The sequence below is a fragment of the Cupressus sempervirens genome, chromosome 1, assembly GCF_028749045.1.
Source record: "Cupressus sempervirens isolate cs-2001-9-10 chromosome 1, ASM2874904v1, whole genome shotgun sequence".
Taxonomy (NCBI): domain Eukaryota; kingdom Viridiplantae; phylum Streptophyta; class Pinopsida; order Cupressales; family Cupressaceae; genus Cupressus; species Cupressus sempervirens.
Window position 1 is genome coordinate 406,655,529 of NC_143118.1, and position 6,155 is coordinate 406,661,683.

The window sequence follows — 6,155 nt, forward strand, 5'->3', positions numbered from 1 at the left end:
GATGATTCAGTACTTGATATTGCTACTCAAGAAAGTATTTGTGTGAAATTTTCTGATGGTAGAATTAGAAAATTTGATGGTGTCTTGCATATCCCTAGACTAGCAAGGAATTTGTTATCCATTAGTAAGCTAATAGATGTGGGTGTGCATCTACAATTTTCTAAAGCAAGTGTAAAAATGGTGAGAGGTGCTATGGTAATAGCAAGAGGAAGGAGATTGGGTATATTGTACTAGCTTGATGCATGCATGGTTGAGTTCAATAGTACTTCTGATAAGATTGTGAAAAAGACTACTCAGTTGGAGAAGGAGAAGATTTCTCTTTCAACAAATGGTCATGGTTTTTGGGTACCCAAGGGTGCTTTGTCTACTAAATCAAAGTTTCCTACAGAGAAGACCATGTTATGGTACTAGAGACTTGGCCACATAGGTGAGAAGGGTCTACGGAGCTTGAAAAATAAGAACCTTGTTGATGGGTTACATGATTGCAATCTTGAATCTAATTTTTGTGAGGATTGCATCTATGGTAAAGAAAATTGCATTCAGTTTTACTCAAGTTCTCATAAGTCTTCATGTATTTTGGATTTAATCCATTGTGATGTATTTGATCTAGTTGATGTTCCTTCTATTAGTAGATCAGTTTATTGTATTTCCTTCATTGATGATTTTAGTAGAAGAACATCGGTTTATTTTCTTAGAACTAAAGCTAAAGTTTTCATCTATTTAAAAGAATTTAAAGCAATGGTTGAATTGCATACTGGAAAAAAAATAAAATGTTTGAGAACTGATAATGGTGGTGAATTTTGTTCCAATGATTTTGACACATTCTGTAAAGATTGTAGTATTAAAAGAGAGAAGACAACTTTGTATTTTCCACAATCGGATGGAGTTGTAGAAAGAATGAATAGGACCCTAATGGAGAAGGCTAGGACTATGTTGAGTGGTGCTAAACTAGAACAAATATTTTGGGCCAAAGCTATAGCCGCTGCCTGCTACCTGATAAATAGGTCTCCTACATCAGCTCTTGTTGATAAGAGGCCAATGGAAGCATGGTCAGGCCACAAGATTCCACTTAGACATCTGAGAGTGTTTAGTTGTAAGGCATATGCTCATGTGCCAAAGGAGAAGTAGATAAAATTAGATAACACAGCTATCAAATATATCTTCATTGGATATAGTTATGGTGTGAAAGGATACAAGCTTTGGAATCCTATTGCACAAAAGCCATTTTATACCAGAAGTGTTATTTTTAGAGAAACTAAGCCTTCTTCTATTACAATGCAACCAGAATGGATAGAAGAAAAGAAAGATGTGATTCAACTTCTTGCTATACTTGAGAAAGTTGAATCAAGGCCCTTAGAAAGATGAGATTTTGAAGAGAGCTCTACAAGTTCTGAATCATCAAAGGAAGAGGGAGAACCTAATCATGAACCTGAACCTCTTGAACCTAAACCAGATCTTGTTTGAAGATCTACTAGACAAAGGAAACCACCTGAAAGGTATGGGTATTCTCCTGATGATTGGAGATGCATATTTGCATTGAATGCTAATATTGATAAACCAAGATGTCTACAAGAGGCTCTTGGTATGAATGATTCAGAGTCCTAGAAAATAGCCATGGATGAAGAAATGGTAGCTCTTCAGAGGAATCAAGCATGGGACCTTGTACCATTGCCTGAAGGATGGAATCTTGTTGGTTGTAAATGGGTGTTCAAAAGAAAGATGGGTTCAGATGGAAGCATTGAGAAGTATAAAGCACATTTGGTTGCTCAGGTTGAGGGAGTAGATTATGGTCAGATTTTTTCTCCAGTAGCCAAAATGACATCCATTAGATTTTTTATTTCTATTGTAGTAGCTTATGATCTAGAGATCGAGCAAATGGATGTGAAAACTACTTTCCTTTATGGAGATTCGGAGGAAGAAATTTACATGTCACAGCTAGAGCACTATGTGGTAAAAGGTAAAAGTCGTTTGATCTGTAAATTGAAGAAATCCTTGTTCGTTTAAAACAGAGTCCTAGGATGTGGTACCAAAAGTTTGATACATATGTGTTGAGTTTGAGATTTGTGTGATCTAAATCTGATCGCTATATATATTTCAAATTTTATGGTGATGGTTTCCTAGTTATTTCCTTGTATGTTAATGACGTGATTATTGGAAAAGGAAAAGGATTGATTGTAGAGTTAAAATCTCAATTCTCAATAAAATTTGAAATGAAAGATCTTGGTGCAGCTAGGCACATTTTTGGAATGGAGATTATAAGAGATAGGCAAAACAGAAAGCTTTGGCTAGGCTAGAGTAAGTATGTTGGTACTATTTTGAAAAGGTTTAATATGTAGGATTCAAGACCATTGTGTGTTCTTGTTACAATGGAAACAAAGCTTTCTAGCGCGCAGTGTCCTACATCCCCATTGGAGATGGAAGAGATGAGTGGAATACCATATTAGAGTGCTATTGGAAGTTTGATGTATGCTATGGTCTATACAAGACCAGACATTTCCCAAGCAATGGGAGTACTTTCCTGTTATATGTCTAATCTTGGAACAATACATTGGGATGCAGTAAAAAAAAAATTTAGATACTTGTGGGGTACCTCAAAGTACTCAATATGTTTTCATGGAACTTGAAACTAGCATTCCTTGGATATTCGTGGATTCAGGCTAGGCTGGTGATGTTGATAGAAGAAGATCCACCAGTACATATGAGTTTACATTATTTGGTAGTGCAATCAGTTGGATGAGCAAGCGATAGGCTGTGGTCACTTTGTCCACTACTAAGGTAGAGTATATGGCAATTACTCTTGCCTACCAGGAAGCTATTTGGCTAAAGAGATTGTGTTTAGATATAGAGTTCAAATACAGTGTAGTGACAATTTATAGTGATAGGTAGAGTGCAATCTGCCTAGCAAAGAACTTGACTTTTCATGCGAGGACCAAGCACATTGATGTACAATATCATTTTGTGAGAGATATGGTCGATGATGGCAAGGTGAAGCTGGAAAAGGTAGAGATTTTGGTGAATGTTGTTGATGCATTAACTAAGCCCATGAGCACATAGAAATTTAGATGGTGTTCAAAGTCTATGGGCCTCTCAACCCCTAACAATTAAGTCCATGATATTTTAGATCCCTTGACTCTTGCAAGGTGTTCAACAAGTGTCTCAACCTTGCAATATTTTCTCTGAAAATTTTTAGAATTTGTTTGAGGAAGTTTTCCACTTGTTTATATCTTGGAAAAGAGTATAAAATACCAAAAGGTGCCTTTTCCATAGTAGAATATAGAAGGGTCAATTTTAGAGCATAGTTGGCTTGTTTTATGACTTTTATGGGGTTCTAAACTAAGAGACAAAATTATGGACGGAATTACTATTTTAACCTAGTTGTTTTTTCATATTGGAAATGTAAATGTAAAAAATGGGTAACATGTGGCATGGTAGTTTTGCCCATGGTTTTGTAAAACCACAAGTAGTTTCTAGGTTGTAAAATCACTATAAAAAGAGGGTTTGGGGATGTGTTTGTCTAATTGAGTTTAGTTTGCAAGACTAGTGCTAGAAGGAGTCTCTCCAAGTTCAAGTTGTGGTGATGCGCTCCTGTAAGAACTTGCATTGCAAGTGTATTGTAATCATTTTAGTTTGATAATACATTGTGTAGGTTTTGGGGGGTGAGGTTTTTCTCCCAAAAGGGTTTCCATATGATAATCACTATGTTATGTGTTCATTGTTATTTTGATTATGTTATTATGCATTTCTTGAGATCTCTACAATAGTTAGTTGAATTTGCATAATCATCTTCTCAAAGATTGGTGTAGGAAGTGATTGTGTGCACTTTTGCTTCCTTAAAATTTATTGCTTCATACATTCCCCTGCCTTTGGTTGAATATGCCAATGCCCTTCCATTCATCTAAGTAGAAGGAGAGAAAGTACGTATGGAATTAAACTTGTGGAGCATGATGGTTTCTTCTATGACTATATAATTCTTCCATTCATCTAGTAGAAGGAGAGAATGTACGTATGGAATTAAACTTGTGGAGCATGATGGTTTCTTCTATGACTATATAATTCTGGAGGGAGTGATGAACATGTACTCCCAATTCAAAGTACGCGAGGACGACGTGTTTTTGTGCTCCAGAATGAAGACTGGAATCACCTGGTTGAAAGCTATCGTTGCGAGCACTATGAGCGAAAGCAAGGGGGACGTTTTGAAGGGAAGGAGTGTCCACGAATTGATTCTTAACATAGAAAAAGCCTACAGTTCACGAGCAATGCCTAATAGCCCCACTCTAGTTGAAGAAACCCCCTCACCAAGATGCCTCGGCATCCATCTTCCTTACCCTGCTCTCCCACATCAAATCACTACTTTGGGTTGCCAAATCATTTATATTGCAAGAAATCCCAAGGACACATTCGTTTCCCACTGGAAGTTCTTGCGTACAATGCAAAATATCCTAAGCATTGAGACATTATCTGTGGCTTCGAAGGAGGTATTCTTTGATTCATTTTGTTCTGGCATCTCTCGCTGAGGTCCTTTTGTTGATCATGTACTGGACTTTTGGAATGCCAGTAGGATTTAGAGTAACATATTGTTTTTGACTTATGAAGACAGGAAGGCAGATTCCTTGTCCAGCATCAAAAAGATTTTGGATTTCTTGGGGAAATCCTCTTTGTCGGAGGATGATATTCATTGTATAGACAGTCATTGTAGCATTCAATCTCACTTTGGATGTCAACAGAAATGGGCAACTTAATTACAATAATGGGTCATTGAGCAATCAATACTTTTTTCGAAAAGGTGATGTCGCTGATTGGAAGAATCACTTTAACCCAGAAATAAGCAATTGTATGGATTTGGCAATGGGAGCCAAGTTAGAGGAAGTAGACCTATTCTTCAAGTATGAACTCTGAAATGAAGAATGTGTGTCATTGAGCTGTGTGCACACTCTGCTCGGCTTCTGTAAGGTATTTTAGGATTAATATCGATGTACCCTTTTGTCTATTTTACTCCCACAGAGCTTCATCCATGCATTATATCGAAGAATCCCATGTATTATATCGAAGAATGTCAAGCCTAATTCTATAGGCCTTCACCCTAAACGGTAAAAGTTTTAGTTATGTGTGTAACAAATAAGATGGTCATTCGGTGAGGGATTTCACATATATTTATGGTATTTGAATTATCTTCTGTCATGCGTTACTCGACGTTGATTTAAGAAATTGTTTAGTTTTTGTTATAATTTGTTTCGCAAACGTCATTTTGAAATATCGTATCATAAATTTTACAAATTGATTGAGTTTTGTTATAATCATTTTTACAATCATCGGTTTATCAAAAATAAAAATAATAAGAGTTCTTTTGGAGCAGTGAGTCATTGCCTATTGTGAAAAGTCCAAGGTGAAAAATTATTAAAATGTTCTTTAGAATGTCAGTCAAATAAATTTCCTTAGAGAGATGAAGCTAGTGATTAGGTATATAAAAACTTGCCAAAAAAACATATTATTACTAATTTTTTTTTAAATTTAAAAAATATACATACATACATATATATGTGTGTGTACACACATATATATATAGATATATATATAGTATTTCAAGATTAAAACATAACTTTTTAAAATAATTTTAAATTAACATTTATATGTAAACAATATAAATACTAATACTAAAAATGAATTTCGTTAAGCCGATAGCCTTATTTCCTAGCGATTTTGATTGGAAAGTTGGATGGAGATAGCCAATACCGCAAAATATATCCAAGAATGGGGTCATCGTCTGTATCTACATATTCCAATGTGCTCATAGTTTTCATTGCTATTGTTCAATGGTGGCTAAAAGTCTCTCCATATCTGATCTTTGTTGACAACTTTGTAGTAACAGTACAACATAGTCAATGACAAGAGACGTAATAGTTTTGAAAATTGTATGCAAAGAGAGAGTATGTCAAATGTAATAAAAACATCACTATATCCCTCTTAATGTCTCTTGACTACTAGTAACAAAGGACAATTTTTTGCTAAATATTTGAAGAAAAGATGAGTTATTTCAACATAATCTCGTAGTTGCACCAAGGAACATACTATCCCTTTGTTGGTAGAGTATGATCTCTTTGACAAAGGAATTTTTATAAATCATTTAATTTTTTGTTTAAGGTGGAATTGATTATAAC

General features: G+C 35.3%; 1 pseudogene; it reads left to right on the forward strand.

Moving 5' to 3' along the window:
• The first annotated feature begins 4,073 nt into the window (after positions 1-4,073).
• LOC149578021 (cytosolic sulfotransferase 5-like) lies at positions 4,074-4,896 on the forward strand (annotated as a pseudogene).
• The last annotated feature ends 1,259 nt before the right edge of the window (positions 4,897-6,155 follow it).